This window comes from Podarcis tiliguerta (genome assembly GCF_965153285.1).
Source record: "Podarcis tiliguerta genome assembly, chromosome: 1".
Classification (NCBI taxonomy): domain Eukaryota; kingdom Metazoa; phylum Chordata; class Lepidosauria; order Squamata; family Lacertidae; genus Podarcis; species Podarcis tiliguerta.
The window spans coordinates 119783885-119802893 of record NC_139534.1 but is presented as its reverse complement, the minus strand read 5'-3'; the positions used below and the strand labels follow the sequence as shown (position 1 = coordinate 119802893).

Below are 19009 nucleotides of genomic sequence, written 5' to 3'. Positions count from 1 at the left end.
AAAAGGTGAAAATCCAGACACAAAAAGTTGTTCAGCCTTTTTTTTGTTTTGCAAAATCTCAAAAAAGAAGAAGAAGTTATTGAGCTACAGTGGTACCTTGGTTTAAGAACAGCTTAGTTTATTAACAACTTGGAATAAGAATGCTGCAAACCCAGAAGTAAGCGTTTTGGTTTGTGAACTTTGCCTTGGAAGCAGAATATGTTTCGCTTCCTGTTGAGTGTGTTCCATTTGCAAATTGAGTCCCTAGCTGCTATGGGAAAGCATGCCTTGGTTCTTCTGGAACAGATTAAGTTCGTAAACCAAGGTACCACTGTATTTTGAAGGAAATTCGCCAAAATCTAGACTTCCGACATGGATTGCCATACGTCTGGATTTTCCCAGACATCTCAGTGATTTCTGCCTGGACACTGTTTCCAACTCCTGTATGTCTAGGAAATTCTGGATGCATAGCAGCCCTAGAATTTCTAACACTGGGGCATAAGTTTCATAACAGGACTGTTGTGCCTTTGCTCCTGCTTAGCGTTATGTGAATGATGCAAACATGCAATGTGTTAATATGGAGCAAACACTGATATATGCATACTTCAAGAATCTCAGGAACAGGCCAGAGGAGAAGGCCCATGTCCCAGTGGTAGACAGACTTCTTAGCATGCAGAAGGTGCCAGATTCAATCCTTACCACTTCCAAGTAGGGCTGGTAATCTGCATGCCTGAAACCCTGAGTGAGTCAGTGTAGATAATACTCTGTGTGTACATTAGCTTCCTATGTTCCTATGACCTAAAATAAGTTAAGATAGGAAGGCGCTTTCACATACACAACACACTCACTCCTCTCCTTTTGGCTCTGCAAACACGATGCAAGTCCCTTCAATGATTTCATGCATGTGTCAGGTTTTTTCTTTTATTAATGAATCGGTAATGTGTGTGGGTTTAGCTTTCACGCGAGACCTGCAGACTGCCAAGCCAGCTCCCGTCGGCTGATTCAGTTGCACGCTCATTCATAAAAAACGCATGGCAGCGTGTGTGCAGACACATGAGTCACCCCATACCTAGAAAAGCAAAACGTGGAGAGTGGTTCTGCATTTTAGTGAAGGCATCTGGCGAGGAAATCTTATTTACTCAATTCATGTGTCGCTTGCCACTCATTAGTCGCTCGCCACGCAAGAAGTCTCCAAGAAACTTAATAACGTAAGAGTAGCATGCAGGACCGTGGGACGCGGGTAGCACTGTGGGTTAAACCACAGAGCCTAGGGCTTGCTGATCAGAAGGTCGGTGGTTCGAATCCCCGAAACGGGGTGAGCTCCTGTTGCTTGGTCCCTGCTCCTGCCAACCTAGCAGTTTGAAACCACATCAGAGTGCAAGTAGATAAATAGGTACCGCTCCGGCGGGAAGGTAAAGGGCGTTTCTGTGTGCTACTCTGGTTCGCCAGAAGTGGCTTAGTCCTGCTGGCCACATGAACCAGAAGCTGTACGCTGGCTCCCTCGGCCAATAAAGCGAGATGAGCGCCGCAACCCCAGAGTCGGTCACGACTGGACCTAATGGTCAGGGGTCCCTTTACCTTTACCTAGCATGCAGGATCAGGCCAGTAGTCCATCTAAGGCCAGCATCCTGCTCTGGGAAGTGGCCAACCAGATGGCTCTGGGAAGCCTGACAGTGGGACCTGAGAACAGCCCTCTCCCCGCCGCCACCCCCAACCCCCACCCCATGGGTTCCAGCAACTGGTCTTCAGAAGCACACAGCCTCCGACTTACAAAAATTTAAGTGCATTGAGAATAACATAAAATAAAACGAACAGCGCATCACAATAAAAGCCATACAATAACCCATAAAATGGACACAGTAAATGCTGGGCATGCTTTATGGAACAGGGGGCAGAGAGAGGCATAGCCAGACCTATTAATTACATGTGCTTCCTTCAACTACGGAGAGCCCAAATCTATGAAGAAAGATCCACCCACTGTGGATCTCTGAATCTTGCTTTCTGACCCAGCATTCCATCAGCCATAGCTGCTGCTGCTGCAGAAAGAAGAGCGAGGCTACCTTCCCACATTATCCTGATAAGGAGCCGAGGGAAAGAGAGATCCATAGGGAGCCGAGCCCAAAAGAGAGAACAAGAAACCCCAAAAGTTAGGTGGCCGCGGCAGGCTTAATTCACCATTACGTGACAAGGTACTGTAAAAGGAGGCTCTGCAACACCTTGCCTGTTACGTGCCAAAATGCACTGAGAGAACAGGGTTGAGTTGAGGACACGGCAGCGGTTTCAACAGCACCCCCGTATTTAGTATGCTCGGTGCAGGTTCTAGCATTGATCAAACAATGAGAGGCTAAGACAGGGCAAGATTCCTCCGTCCTCGTCTTCCCCCACCTTCCAAAACCCATTATCATACAGAAGAGCCGGTGCAGATTGCTTGCATACAAATCTGAAGCATCTTCCGGGCTCCAGAACATGGTGACAGCCTAAAACAAACACCGGGAGCTGCGCTTTAGCTTTCCTTTAAAAAGGAAAGGAAGAAAAGAAGGACATCTGCGGTTAGCAGGTGGCTCGCGGTTCATCGGCAAAGCAACTCTGCCATCTTGTGGTGCATATGCGCATTCTTGCTGGTAAAGGCGCAGTGTGAGGGAAGAGGCCCAAAGCAAGCCTGTTTAAACAAGGCAAGGAAGGCCTCTGCAACTTGTTTTTCTGTTGTTGTTAAAAAATTTCTTGATTTACAAAAGGTGTGCAATGTCTCTCTCTCTCTCTCTCTCATATTCCCCCCCCCATGTAACATTTTTACTTGTGAGCTCTCAAGCTGAATGCAACTCCCCTATTTCCTAAGCCCCATGTGGGTTTGCAAAAACAGTGCCTTTTAATGACCCTCTGATGAAGTGCTAAATCTATATGGCTAATGGGCTGGATTTGGCTTGCAAGTCTGTGATAATCTGACGATTTGGGGACAGAGGCAATTTGCTCCAGTTAGTGCATTTGCAATTTCTAACTAAAGCTTTCTGAAATTGTCAGGGCAGGTGGCATTGCATTTTCCCAAAAAACCACCAAAAACCACCCTTAAGATACCAAGATTGTGGTCCATCTTAGTTGTACAACTTTACCTTTACACCTGAACTGAGAATGGCTTTATACAGTCATACCTCTGGATGAATACGCTTTGGGTTAGGCAAATTCGGGTTGCGCTCCACGGCGACCCAGAAGTAACGGAGCGCATTACTTCCGGGTTTGGCAGCGCATGCATGGGCAGACCGTCAAAATGATGTCCCGCGCGTGCACAGAAGCACTGAAACGTGACCCACGGACACGGGTTACGTTCGCTTCGGGATGCGAACGGATCCTGTTTGCATCCCAAGGTTACCACTGTATACTCAAATTCAGGAAAGGCTTTTGCAGCTTCTCAGTCCATACATTACATGAACTATTAAGCATTATAATATACAATCAAAACATCTTAATTAAAAATCTGTATCAGCCACAATTGCTACCCATGTGAATCAATTCAGTTCGATCAATAATGTTTGTTTTTTTGAAAAATACAAAATAAAAACATACAGAGAGTTTACTCAGCAAATACTACCACCATCCAAATAACATAAAACTGAGTACCCACTTAACATGAGATTTTCTATATAGTTATTTACTGGGGGTACTCAAAAGTACGCAGTACCAGTAAACCCCCCCCCCCATGCTAAAGTGTGGCAATTACTGTAACAACTTATTGGTGAGTACTGGCACATTTACTATTTGTTTGTTTGTTTGTTTGTTTGTTTTTATAATCATTGGTTGTGTACAGAGACAAAATACACAACAAAAGTTGAAGGACGAAAGATTGTAAACAATCCAGAAGACAATTAAGTGAAACAACACCTTTTAAAAGTGTGTTATCATTTAAATGCTGGGAGAAGGCTTTGAAGAAGCTGATTCAATGGAAAGAACGGAACAGATTGTTTATTCCTAGGCTGATATTTTCCTAGACAACTTGCTCTCCCCCCCCCCCCCGCTTTTAGTAGAAAGAATGCAACAAGTCGCTTAATGCAGTAATTAAGATTACTGAACAGATCTTGCTGTTTGAATTCCTACTGCATAAATGTTCCTCAAGGAGCAAATGAAAAATGGGTGTTCATTTACAGAATTAAGGATGCACACAGTCCAGCATGGCCAATGAACATGAATGATGGGAACTGGAAGATGCTACAGGGGCTGCCGTGAACTAATATCTTGAGTACTCAAATGAGAATCTGCACTGCTTCACTGTGTTTGCAGGGCAGCGGCTGAAGAAGGAGCCAAAAGGGGTTTCTTGTGTGTGTGATTCTTGTGGCTGATTAGCTGCTTTCCCTGGTCAAAGGTCAGAGGGGGCAGGGTTTCTGTTGAGGCAGGTGATTAGCTGTGGGAGGAGCTTATCAGTGTTTGCAGGGCAGCGGCTGAAGAAGGAGCCAAAAGGGGTTTCTTGTGTGTGTGATTCTTGTGGCTGATTAGCTGCTTTCCCTGGTCAAAGGTCAGAGGGGGCAGGGTTTCTGTTGAGGCAGGTGATTAGCTGTGGGAGGAGCTTATCAGTGTTTGCAGGGCAGCGGCTGAAGAAGGAGCCAAAAGGGGTTTCTTGTGTGTGTGATTCTTGTGGCTGATTAGCTGCTTTCCCTGGTCAAAGGTCAGAGGGGGCAGGGTTTCTGTTGAGGCAGGTGATTAGCTGTGGGAGGAGCTTATCAGTGTTTGCAGGGCAGCGGCTGAAGAAGGAGCCAAAAGGGGTTTCTTGTGTGTGTGATTCTTGTGGCTGATTAGCTGCTTTCCCTGGTCAAAGGTCAGAGGGGGCAGGGTTTCTGTTGAGGCAGGTGATTAGCTGTGGGAGGAGCTTATCAGTGTTTGCAGGGCAGCGGCTGAAGAAGGAGCCAAAAGGGGTTTCTTGTGTGTGTGATTCTTGTGGCTGATTAGCTGCTTTCCCTGGTCAAAGGTCAGAGGGGGCAGGGTTTCTGTTGAGGCAGGTGATTAGCTGTGGGAGGAGCTTATCAGTGTTTGCAGGGCAGCGGCTGAAGAAGGAGCCAAAAGGGGTTTCTTGTGTGTGTGATTCTTGTGGCTGATTAGCTGCTTTCCCTGGTCAAAGGTCAGAGGGGGCAGGGTTTCTGTTGAGGCAGGTGATTAGCTGTGGGAGGAGCTTATCAGTGTTTGCAGGGCAGCGGCGCGCGCCTATCGGCGCGCGCAGTTTGAACCATCTTTTAGATTTAGGGGAGCTAGTCTCAAGCCCAACGACACATTCTCAAGATGGAGGGGGAGGGAACAGCTGCAGTCGCCTGCGGTTCCTGCGCAATGTTTGCCATCTTGCCAAAGGTTGCAGGCAGCTTTACGTGCAGCAATTGCATGTTGATTGCCCTCCTAAAAGACAAAGTCCAGCAACTGGAGGAACGTGTAGCTACGCTCCAAAGAATTAGAGAGCTGGAGCTCTTCTTGGAAGCAACAGAGCACACCGTCTCCACCAAGGAGGAGACAGGGGACTCCCCTGAGAAGGAGGCTAGTTCACCAACACAGGAGCCCGATATGTGGAGAAACGTGACTCAAAGAAGTAGGAGGCCCAGGGTTCGCTCTGATTGTCTAGAAATACACAATCGCTTTGAGGTCCTCTCCCCTAGCATGGAAGACGAAGAGCAGACTCCATTTCAGGATCTCTCCCTCATTACAGTCGATCACGTATATGAAGATGAGCAGCAAAGTCAGTCCTCAGGGAATGTGCAGGCGACCTTGGAACGGACCACTCACGGAAGAACCCTGACCAAACCTAAGAGAAGGCGTGTAGTGGTGATAGGGGATTCCCTACTGAGGGGAACAGAAGCAGTGATCTGTGGGCCTGACAAGATGTCTCGGGAAGTGTGCTGTCTCCCCGGGGCTAAGATCCAAGATGTAACTGAACGACTGCAAGGAATCATAAAACCCACTGACAAATACCCCTTCCTCTTGGTTCATGTGGGAACCAATGACACTGCAAGCAATAGCCTCCAGAAGATCAAAAGAGACTACGAGGCTCTGGGCAGGAAATTGAAGCAATTAAATGCACAAATCGTCATCTCATCTGTCCTCCCAGTTGAACGACGTGGCCCAGGGAGAGAGAGGAAAATAGTGGAAGTAAACAGCTGGCTTCGCAAATGGTGTAAACAGGAACGGTTTGGATTCTTAGATCACGGACTGCAGTTTCTTGAGGATGGACTTCTGGCAAGCGATGGGCTGCACCTCACAACGGTTGGGAGGAATGTTTTTGCCAAAAAACTCAGAAACCTCATCAGGAGGGCTTTAAACTGACTAATGTGGGGGAGGGAGACAGTGCTCCTGAAGGTAGGAGTCTATTAATTGATGAAGATGATCATCCAAATGTCATAGACCAAATGGAGCAAACAGCAAGCAGACCTAGTGGTGGGAGGAAAAAATCCTTAAATAAGAGACACGGGGGAATGACTAATGGACTTCAATGTCTGTACACTAATGCACAAAGCATGGGAAATAAACAAGATGAGCTTGAGCTCTTGGTACAGCAAACTAAATATGACATAATAGGCATCACTGAAACCTGGTGGGATAAGTCCCACGATTGGAATGTAAAAATGGAGGGATACAATCTATTTCAGAGAAACAGACCAGACAAGAAAGGAGGAGGAGTGGCGTTATATGTCAGGGATGTGTATACCTGTGAAGAGATCCAAGATTTAGAACCTCAAAGCCAAAGTGAGAGCATTTGGGTCAAAATTAAGGGAGAGAAGAATAATAGTGACCTCATTGTGGGAGTTTACTATAGATCCCCAAGCCAAACGGAGGACATAGATGATGCCTTCCTGGAACAGATGGCCAAGCATGCAAAAGGAAGGGAGATAGTAGTAATGGGGGACTTCAATTACCCAGATATTTGTTGGATGTCAAACTCAGCCAAGAGCATAAGGTCAAACAGATTCCTCACTGGCCTTGCAGACAACTTCATTGTCCAGAAAGTGGGAGAAGCAACAAGAGGAACAGCCATTTTAGATCTGGTCCTAACCAATGTCGATGACCTGGTTAATGGGGTAGAAGTGGAAGGATCATTAGGCGCAAGTGATCATGCTCTTCTGAAGTTTACTATACAACGGAAAGGAGCAGCCAAGCATACTAGGACTCAATTTCTTGACTTTAAGAAAGCCGACTTCATAAAACTTAGGGAAGTGCTGGGTGAGATCCCATGGACAGTAATACTAAAAGGAAAGGGAGTTCATGATGGCTGGGAGTTTGTTAAGAGAGAGATAGTAAAAGCACAACTTCAGGCAATACCAATGAGACGGAAACATGGAAGGTGCCTAAAGAAGCCAGGGTGGCTATCTAAAGAACTTTTAACTGAGTTAAGATTAAAAAAGGATGTGTACAAAAAATGGAAAAGGGGGGAAACCACCAAAGAGGAATTCAAACAAATAGCCAGCACGTGTAGACACAAAGTCAGAAAAGCTAAGGCACAGAATGAACTCAGGCTTGCTAGAGAGGTTAAAAGCAACAAAAAAGGCTTCTATGGGTATGTTCGTAGCAAAAGGAAGAACAAAGAAACAGTGGGGTCACTCAGAGGAGAAGATGGTGAAATGCAAACAGGGGACACAGAAAGGGCTGAACTCCTCAATGCCTTCTTTGCCTCAGTCTTCTCCGATAAAGAAAACAATGCCCGACCTGAAGAATTTGGAGGAAATGATTCAGCAGAGGAAACACAGCCCAGAATAACTAAGGAGATAGTACAAGAATACTTGGCTAGTTTAGATGTATTCAAGTCTCCAGGGCCAGATGAACTGCATCCAAGAGTATTAAAAGAACTGGCAGATGTGATCTCAGAACCACTGGCAGTCATCTTTGAGAATTCCTGGAGAACAGGCGAAGTCCCGGCAGACTGGAGGAGGGCAAATGTTGTCCCTATTTTCAAAAAGGGGAAAAGAGAGGACCCAAATAATTACCGCCCAGTCAGTCTGACATCAATACCAGGGAAGATTCTGGAGCAGATCATTAAGCAAACAATCTGTGAGCACCTAGAAAGGAATGCTGTGATCACCAATAGTCAGCATGGATTTCTGAAAAATAAGTCATGTCAGACTAACCTGATCTCATTTTTTGACAGAATTACAAGCCTGGTAGATGAAGGGAACGCAGTGGATGTAGTCTACCTTGATTTCAGCAAGGCATTTGACAAGGTGCCCCATGATATTCTTGTAAAGAAGCTGGTAAAATGCGGTCTTGACTATGCTACCACTCAGTGGATTTGTAACTGGCTGACTGACCGGACCCAAAGGGTGCTCATCAATGGTTCCTCTTCATCCTGGAGAAGAGTGACTAGTGGGGTGCCACAGGGTTCTGTCTTGGGCCCGGTCTTATTCAACATCTTTATCAACGACTTGGATGATGGACTCAAGGGCATCCTGATCAAATTTGCAGATGACACCAAACTGGGAGGGGTGGCTAACACCCCAGAAGACAGGATCACACTTCAAAACGACCTTGACAGATTAGAGAACTGGGCCAAAACAAACAAGATGAATTTTAACAGGGAGAAATGTAAAGTATTGCACTTGGGCAAAAAAAATGAGAGGCACAAATACAAGATGGGTGACACCTGGCTTGAGAGCAGTACATGTGAAAAGGATCTAGGAGTCTTGGTTGACCACAAACTTAACATGAGCCAACAGTGTGACGCGGCAGCTAAAAAAGCCAATGCAATTCTGGGCTGCATCAATAGGAGTATAGCATCTAGATCAAGGGAAGTTATCGTGCCACTGTATTCTGCGCTGGTCAGACCTCACCTGGAGTACTGTGTCCAGTTCTGGGCACCACAGTTCAAGAAGGACACTGACAAACTAGAACGTGTACAGAGGAGGGCAACCAAAATGGTCAAAGGCCTGGAAACAATGCCTTATGAGGATCGGCTAAGGGAGCTGGGCATGTTTAGCCTGGAGAAGAGGAGGTTAAGGGGTGATATGATAGCCATGTTCAAATATATAAAAGGATGTCACATAGAGGAGGGAGAAAGGTTGTTTTCTGCTGCTCCAGAGAAGCGGACACGGAGCAATGGATACAAACTACAAGAAAGAAGATTCCACCTAAACATTAGGAAGAACTTCCTGACAGTAAGAGCTGTTCGACAGTGGAATTTGCTGCCAAGGAGTGTGGTGGAGTCTCCTTCTTTGGAGGTCTTTAAGCAGAGGCTTGACAACCATATGTCAGGAGTGCTCTGATGGTGTTTCCTGCTTGGCAGGGGGTTGGACTCGATGACCCTTGTGGTCTCTTCCAACTCTATGATTCTATGATTCTATTCTATGATTCTATGATTCAATACTGGGTTAAACAGACCAGTGGTCTAACTCAGTATCCCATGGATCCAAAACTCTCTCTACTCCAGAAATTCACGTACCATAAACATTTACCATCATATATATTATATACCCCAGTCTTTCTCAGCCTGTGGCTCTTCTAGATAATAATAATAAATAAATAAATAAATAATTTTTATTTATACCCCACGCTTCCCGGTTCAGAAAACTGGGCTCAGGGCAGCTAACAACCAATTTAAAACACTTAATTGCAATACAACATAGAAGCAGCATGAAATACAGTATAAAAACAAGAATAACAATAAAATTCAAAGTTCAAAAATCAATTTGGGGGAAATCTATCCAATAGGCATTAGATAGTCACCAGGGCTAGCTGGCTGAATTAGTCCTACTTGGGCCAGCAAGGAGGCCAGGGGAGAATTAGCTGTGGGGTCTCAGAGCAGGTAATCTTCATAAAAGGGGAGGGAAGAGAAGGGAAGGGAAAGATCAGGCTGAATTCAAATTAAAGGCCAGGTGGAATAGCTCTGTCTTACAGGCCCGAAGGAAAGAGGTTAAATCCTGAAGGGCCCTAGTCTCATGGCCTACAACTCCCAGCATCCCCAGCCAGCGTGGCCAATGGCCAGGGATGATGGGCATTGTAGTCCAATGTCGTCTGAAGGTTGTTAGGTAGAGGGAGGCTGTTAATACACAATTTTATACAAGTTCAAGGAATGCTGCTTCCCCCCCCCCCCCTTTTAAACTTCCTTTGAATGTTGGGTATTAATGTCATACATCTTGTTTACTTATGTGCACATTTTAGAATATTGATCCTCATCAACAACAAGCCATGTTCACACAGGTGCGGCCAGAAAAAAGGTAGCAAAGCAAAAGAAAGAGAATATAGGAATTTCCAAAAAAAATAATACACCAAGTTAAGTGTTAAAAATACTGTTGGACCCCCGCTTCATAACACTGCTAAAATTGAAAGGTTCTGCACTTAGGCAGTGTCAGGGAACTGCCATCGGAGCGGGAGGCGATGAGAGGGCTCCCGGATGATGGTGGAGAGAGTCCTAGTAGGAGGAGGGATAGCCCATACGCTGGGGAAGGAAATCAGCGTAACACCAGTGGAGAAGGGGAGGAGATAGAGGAAGCGGAGAGGTGGCTCCAGGACTCTTCGCAGGAGACCAGCGGAGAGGGGACAGGTGCTCCTTTGCCCACTCCCACTTTGCGCAAAAAGCTTTCACGCAGGCAATGGGGGAGGAGACTGGGTGTCAAGCAGCTTTTATGTTGGAAGCGGTTTAAGAAACGCCCACTGACGGATTCTGCCAGAGACTGAGGCAGCCGTGGAATACAGGCTGTCCTGTCAGAAAGGGTTCAACCATGCAACCTACCCATGAGTAAAGGCAACTTATGCACAAGCAACCCCTAGAACCATTACAGGCAGGAACAACCAACGGCACAAATATGAGATAGGGGAAGCCTGGCTTACTAGCAGTACATGCGAAAAGGATCAAGGGGTCTTGGTGGACCACAAGCTGAACATGAGTCAACAGTGTGATGCAGCAGCAGCAAAAGAAAAGAAAAAGCTAACACTATTCTAAGGTGCATCAACAGAAGTACAGTGTCTAGATCAAGGGAAATAATACAGTGGTACCTCTGGATGCGAATGGGATCCGTTCCGGAGCCCCGTTCACATCCTGAAGCAAACGTAAGACGCGACAGTGCGTCTCCGCGTGCGCAGGTCGCGTTTCGCCACTTCTGCGCATGCGTGTGACATCATTTTGAGCATCTGCACATGCGCAAGCGGCGAAACCCGGAAGTAACTCACTCCGTTACTTCCGGGTCGCTGCGGAGCGCAACCCGAAAATATTTAAGCTGAAGCGTATTCATCCCAAGGTATGACTGTAGTACCACAACTGGAATACTGTGTCCAATTCTGGGCACCACAATTTAAGGATATTGACAAATTGGAATGTGTGCAGAGGAGGGCAACCAATATGGTCAAGGGTCTGGAAACCAAGCTTTATGGGGAATGGTTAAAGGAGCTGGGTATGTTTAGTCTGGAAAAGATGAGACTGAGAGGAGATAGGATAGCCGTCTTCAAATATCTTAAGTGCTGTCACATGGAGGATGGAGCAAGCCTGTTTTCTCCTGCTCTGGAGGGCAAGACTCGAACCAATGGCTTCAAATTACAAGAAAGAAGATTCCGACAAAACATCAGGAAGAACCTCCTAAAAGTTAAGAGCTGTTCTGACAGTGAAAAGGACTCCCTCAGAATGTGGTGGACTCTACTTCCTTGGAGGTTTTTAAGCAGAGGTCGAATGGCCATCTGCCAGGGATGCTTTAGCTTTGACTCCTGCATTGCAGGGGGTTGGACTAGATGACCCCCAGGGTGCCTTCCAACACTATCGATTCTAAGAAATCTCAGAGTGAAGAGGCAGGACTCGGTGGATCTGCTTTGCATGCAAAAGGATCCCTATGTTCAATTTCTGGGTAAGTAACCAAACAATTAAACCCCTGTGTTGCAAACAATTATCAGTAATATCCCAGGCAACCCGATGACCAAGTACAACAATGCAATATCAATATAAACTCTTTATATAATCTATACGGAACATTGAACAATATGAAAAACCAAATAAACAGAAATCTTATAAATCTCTAAAGTCACAAAATGTTCACTCTTGATGGATTCTCTTGAAAACATAGAATCTGAGTTATTGTAAGTTACCATGTATATGCAGGTCATCGTTTCAATAATTCATTTACAGTTTATGAAGCATTTTTGCATCCTTCTGCTGTGCTGAAGAAAAATTCTACGAAACAGTGGATATATCTGGAATCACTGTTCGCTACGTCTGTCTGCGGACCTCTTCGGCAGCCTTGGACGTCATAAAACAAAGCTTTACTGCTTGTTTTCATCAGATAAGAATCTGACCCATTGCTTCTTTCGGAGACTTGCATAGTCTACAAAGACTTTCAGAGACTTATAAGACTTATGTTTATTTGGTTCTATGTTTTCAAGAGAATCCATCAAGAGAGCACATTTTGTGACTTTAGAGATTTATAAGATTTCTGTTTATTTGGTTCTTCATATTGTTCAATTTCTGGGTAAGGCTGGGGAATACCCCGTCCGAAAACCCTGGGCCGCCTTGCTGCCGGTCAGTTCAGACAATACAGAAACAAATGAACCAATACAATAACTCGGTACCACAGAATTCTAAGCACACCATTTCCTCAATTCCATACACAGGCCTGTGTATTAAATACAAGGCCTGTGATTAAAACCAAAATATATTTTACTAAATACTGCTCAGATCCACATACACACCCCTCACCAGTCCAGTCCAGTTTTCCCAGTTCCGTTATCAAAAGCTGAATGGGGCCTCTAAGAAGAATGCTGTTTTCATCCTTAGGCATGTCAACTTCTGCCACCCACCCTCTCTCTCCCTCTCCCTATCTCATGAAAGTTTTACACAGGAGCCCAGCTTCATAAATAGTTCACATTGTGCAAGTCCATTATTCCACTACAGGGCGTAGGTTTTTGCATTGCACTCAGGCACACATGCAAAGGGTGGATATGCACGGACTTGCCATCAGATTAAGATGCATTAAGAGGGCTACTGATAATGAAGCCTATTGCAAGGGAGAGGGATCACCATGGAGTCTTACCGCTGAAGCAGCAAAAGTAGAGGCCTATTCAACTTCTTGCTGCCCTCTAGGAGAATGGCAAGCAGGAAAGGAAAGCAATGCTCTCCACGGACTTTGGGACTTTGCTGAAAGTTAAAAGAGGCACAAATGGGGAGGAGGGGCTGGCAAGGTGCAGTGATTAAACAGACTGTGCTCTCAGTCAGGAAGTCCTCCTCTGAAATCTCCCCTCCTCCTCCTCCATCTTAAACTCACTAGCCTTGGCCTCATCTGTATTATACATTTGAAGCAGCAACATGCCACTTTATAAACAGCCGTGGCTTCTCCCAAAGAATCCTGGGAACGGTGGTTTGTTAAGGATGCTGGGAGTTGTTAAGAGACCCCCTATTCCCCCTCGCAGAGTTCCTTGAAAAAAGGAATTGATTGTGAAACCGCACTGCAAATTTATTGTTAAGACCACTTTGTGAGGGGAAGAGCTGGGTCTCCTCGCCACTCCCAGCTCCCCTTAACAAACTACAGTTCCCAGGATTCTTTGGGGAAAGCCACGGCTGTTTATAAAGCAGTATATTACTGGTTTTAATATGTGCTGCGGATGAGGCCCAAGACAGGCTAGGTTTCTCCCAACCTTGGCCATCCCACTGCAACACAGAAACCGCAATACTGGCCTACCATGCAGGGCTGTTTTGTAAGAAGGGGAAACAGGGGGCTGCCCCTTATGTAAGCTCAGTCTATTTGTTCCACTACCTGTCTCTACGCTTGTCTGGCAAACGTCTCTCAGGCAGAAGCTCTCTCACATCACCTGCCACCCGGATCCTCCTTTTAATAGGACTGAGCCAGGTGCTGTCTCTATTTTTAAAATTATTACAGTGGTGCCCCGCAAGACGAATGCCTCGCAAGACGGAAAACCCGCTAGACGAAAGGGTTTTCCGTTTTGGAGGTGCTTCGCAGGACGAATTTCTCTATGGGCTTGCTTCGCAAGACAAAAATGTCTTGCGATTCCTGGGAGGTTTTTTTCGCTCCCCACCCCCTTTTTCTAAGGCACTAAGCTGCTAATAGCCTTTTAGCAGCTAATCCGCTAACCCCTTAAGCCTTTAATAGCCGCTAATAACCGATAAACTGCTAATAGCGCTAATCCGCTAATGGGCTTGCTTCGCAAGACGAAAAAACCGCAAGACGAAGAGACTCACGGAACGGATTCTTTTCGTCTTGCGAGGCACCACTGTATTATTATACTTATAGCCCAACTTTTCTCCAAGTAGCTCAAGATGGCACATACAACTATCCTCACAACAATCCTAAGAGATAGGTTAGGCTGAGAGGCTATAACTGGCCTAAGGCATGAGCTTCATGGTTGAGTGGGGGATTTGATCTAGCAATTACACCACAATTGTGCTCTACTATGGAGCTGCAGCCATTTCTCGTACAGGCAGACCCTCTAAAATGCTATTATAAATTATTTTTTAAAAGGCACTTCCTTAGTTCGAAATGAAGCTGCAGCAATACTCAGAGACTCTCCTCACAAAGAGCTCTCTAAGATGCCTTTAAGAGTGCCTTTAAGAGTGGGAAAAGCTTATTAGCACATAGTACAATGTTCATGTAGCAGCGCCACATATTCTCTTACACATGCATGCAAGTTTCTGTTTGAAAGGGGGGGGGGAATGCTTTCCCTAAAAGTTCTTTACGCAACACACACACACACACACACAGACACACCCCATCAGGAAAATGCAAGAGAATTGCAGAGAGTGGATGAGTAAGAAAGAAGCAGGCAGACAAGGGAGGAACCAAATGATTGAGGGGTGTGTTTGAGGGAGTAAGAGAACGAGAGGGCACACATCACTAGCAAGAACAGTTTACAGTGGAATCCTAGCCACGTCAGAAGCAAGCTCCAGAAAATTTATAAGTTGGGCTATGATTACAGCCTAAAAATAAATATTCCTATCAGCTTCAGTCAGGAGAAAGTTTTTATGTCAACTGAGTATGTGAAAGAGATTGCTCTTTTTAACTGGTGAATTAATGTATATGTGGAATGACAGTTCCAGTAGTCTAACTGAGAGGGACTGTGGTGAAGACACACCCTCTAGGTAATTAACAGGGCAAATGAAAGCAAGTCCACACATTTTATTTTCCCCAGGCACAGAAACAGTGCAAATCCTACTGCAGTGCAAATCCTATTGCATGTTTTACAGGTTGGCAGAGAATCCACATGAACACCACATGCTATCTCTGGCATGATCTGTGTGCTGGCATTACACAAAAAAAGATATGCCGCGAAATTGTCATTAACTAATCAAATTAAGGTTTGGATTTTTCCCATTTAAATTCAAAATGGCAGCAGCTGATAGCACACTTCCATCTCCTCACTGAGGATCACTTGCCTGCCCCTCAAAACCAGCGCTATAGGATGAAATTAATGGACTATGCGGAACTTGATAAACTAAAGGGAAGGATCTGAAACCAGCGGGACCAGAAGTTTAGCAAGGACTGGAGTAAATTTACGGATTATTTGAAAAGTATTTGCGAGAACCAGACGACGTTTGTAGGTTTGCAAGAAGCTCTGTGAGGACTAATATTAGAAATATTGCAAAAATGCAGGAGATGAGTTGTGTTAAAAATGTAAAGGCAATATTAAGTTAGGAAATGCGCAAGAAGTGATTAAGACGGAAGATTGTCAGAGGTGCTGATGGAAGTCTAATAAGAGAGTATTTGTGACGAATTGTGTGGTATGTTTTATAATTTTAAAGCTAATAAAAATATATTTTTTAAAAAACAAAACAAACAAACAAAACCAGCGCTATAAATTCCCCAGGTGCGTTTTGCGACTGGCACAGATCCAACTGCGACCATGTGGAGATTTCTGGTGACTGACATCTCCATCTGGCTGGCCCCTCCAGCACTCTTAAACAGGTAAGCAGAAGAGCTTATTTACTGCATTTATATCCCAACTTTTCCTCCAACAGGTGTATGGTTGACCCTCCTCCTCAATTAATCCCTACAACGACCCTGTGTGGTAGGCTAAGAGGCTGTGAGTGACTCCAAGGTCACCCAATGAGCTTCAAGACTGAGTGGGGACTTGAACCCTGATCTCCCAGGTCCTAGTCCAACACGCTAACCACTACACCACACTGGATTCCTAGAGTACTTCTGCTATGGGGCAGCTATATAAATTAAGTAGGTAAATAAATATGAGGAAAGCAAAATGTCACTTAGAGAAGGATCTGAAATGTTTTCCTTGAGGACCTGTAAAAGAGTACAGTGGTACCTCGGGTTACATATGCTTCAGGTTACATACACTTCAGGTTACAGACTCCGCTAACCCAGAAATATTACCTCGGGTTAAGAATTTTGCTTCAGGATGAGAATAGAAATCGTGCTCCGGCAGAGCGGCAGCAGGAGGAGGCCCCATTAGCTAAAGTGGTGCTTCAGGTTAAGAACAGTTTCAGATTAAGAATGGACCTCCAGAATGAATTAAGTACTTAACCCGAGGTACCACTGTATAGGGAAATAATTTATAATGAATTGGAAAAAAAGTTTTAAAGTGCTTTTTAAAAAAAAAAAAAAAAGAGTCATTTTTGTTGGGGATAATTCAGATGGAAATTCCCAGGTGTCATAAAAGCCTATTTATGTATGCCACTACTGCGGCCCATGTTTTGTTAGCCCAAAAATGGAAAACGAGCTCATTGCAAAATAAAAAGGGGTGCCTAAACATTCTGTTGTGGCGACCGTAACCTGGGCTTGCTTAAGGTGTCATTTGGCAATCAGCTTGTATATCTGAGTTTTTAACACTGCTCAAAATACATAGAAGTTTGGGCTACCATAAATCTGTTGGACTTTCAGTCCCTTTTGGTTGTTTTAACTGCAACAAGCTAACATGGCTACCCCTCTGGAAGCTTTCTCACAGGGTTGTTGGGGAACAGGGAGTGTAGAGTCCATATAAGTCCCAAAGCATACTGTTCTCATAATGACAAACCGGGTGCCTATGCGAAGTTCCCATACAGGACCTGAGCACAATAGCACTCTTCTTATTCCTAGCAACAGGCATTCAGGGACATTCTGCCTCTGACACCAAAGGCAAAACATTTTACAAGGATAGTTAATAAATTCATGAACGGAGCTGCGAATCTTCAATGGAGAAGAATTAAGAGGAGGAGAGTTACTTTAAAACTATGCGCTGGATTCAGGAATGATGGGATGGGAACAAGGTCTTGCATGACCTCGGGTGCTTTTAGTGCATGTAGCAGCATGTGCTTGGCCCCTGTCAGTTTCCAATGCTAACGAGTTCAAAGCAGCAGCAACACCAAACTATATACGCATCTAGAATTAGACAATTCTCCTCCATGGCTTCAAATGCTGCCTTTTCAAAGGACTGTTTGTTAGCAGCCACTGTGAATTAGCTTTAAGCTTGTTCTCAAGCTTTACAAAAAGAAAAACCACACTCAACTTTGCAGCAGCTCTCTGATTCTCACTCAGCAATAGCCAAAAGGCAGGAAATACCTGGCAAGAGGCCACATCCTGCAAACTGCGCGATGCCTTCAGATTCTCATTGGGTTAACAGCTGCACGTGGGCTGGTCCTAATCTATACCTGTCATCAAAGTCTCAGCATACCAGTCTAGCAACTTCCACTGCCTATCAGCAAGAGACTTCCCAGGACTGCTTCAGAATGTGCTTTAGGTCAGGGACTACAGAGAGACCATTAGAGATGTGAAGGCCTGAGAAAAGAATCAGGAAAAACCAGAGTTTGTTCCAGGTTTTTACAAAGCCTCTCTTTGTTTTCGCTCATCACCAAAAAAAAAAAAAGGGGGGGGGGAGAATGGAATAAATATTTTTTTAAAAAATTATGAAATGATTAACAAAATGTTTAAAACAAGGGGGTTAATATATTTATTCCCCCAAAATGATTCCTAAAACCCTAAAACCACATTAACAGGAAGACTTTCTTGTAAGGCTGTATACAGTATCAGATCATTACAGCCCCTGTACACTTCGAAAGCACCCCTAAGTGCAAGTAGATAAATAGGTACCACTTTATAGCGGGAAGATAAACGGTGTTTCCGTGTGCTGCGCTGGTGTTGGCTCGCCAGAGCAGCTTCGTCACGCTGGCCACGTGACCCGGAAGTGTCTCCGGACAGCGCTGGCTCCCAGCCTCTTAAGTGAGATGAGCGCACAACCCTAGAGTCGGACACGACTGGCCCGTACAGGCAGGGGTACCTTTACCTTTACACTGGGGAATTGGGGATGTTCACCCGAAATCTGAACTTCCTGTGCATGAATTGCACTTTTGGGTTAACAGCAAATGTTGACCAAAATCACTCTGCCTGATTAATCAGCCTGGTTATTTAAGTTGATAGATAAAAATCTCCATGGCCTTCTGATTTTTAGCTATTTTGAACCACGATGAAGAGATAACGTAACATGGATTTTATTTGTATGCTGCTTCTCCATAGTTCAATCCACACTCAAGACAGCTTACAACTTGAAAAACACACATAATTGCAACATAACAAAGCTAGCCATAAACAATAAATAAAATATCAAAAAATACACAAGCAAACTGAACAACTTCACATAAATCATAAGATCTAAAACAAAGACACACAAAGTTAGTATGAATAACACCAACAACCCTTCCTAAACAATACCCCAGCCTAATATTTTGTTCAGTAGCCTCAGCATTTGTAGTTGGAGTCCGTCCAGGTCCCTCCCTCCCAGGCCAGATAGAAAAAGGCCTGCAAGGCAGGGAGCAGGTCTTCCAGGACTCACAGCCAAGATGGATGTCAGAAACTGTGTTTACCAGCATGGGAAGCTGTGTCATCCCAAATCAGACCTGGTCCATCTACACTAACTGGCAATGACTCTTAGAACAGGGTTCTCTCCTAGCTGTAACCTGTAAATACCAATGGATTGAAGCTGGGACCTTGCATGCAAGTTCTAAGAGATTGGCGCTGTGGTCTAAACCAGTGTTTCCCAACCTTGGGTCTCCAGCTGTTTTCAGACTACATTTCCCATCATCCCTAACCACTGGCCTTGATAGCTAGGGATGATGGGAGTTGTAGTCCCCAAAACAGCTGGAGACCCAAGGTTGGGAAATACT

The 19009-nt window shown here is 44.9% G+C and overlaps 1 protein-coding gene and 1 long non-coding RNA gene across 3 annotated transcripts in view; both read right to left on the bottom strand.

Annotated features, from left to right (window-relative positions):
• Positions 1-19009, bottom strand: part of RCOR1 (REST corepressor 1) — a 161257-nt gene that overhangs the window by 75373 nt on the left and 66875 nt on the right. The gene's annotated exons all lie outside the window — the stretch shown is intronic.
• LOC310678068 lies at positions 887-13605 on the bottom strand. The gene is made up of 2 exons (XR_014511598.1): positions 12942-13605; positions 887-1048 (listed from the first exon to the last, which is right to left on the bottom strand). It is a non-coding gene; the product is annotated as an uncharacterized lncRNA (long non-coding RNA).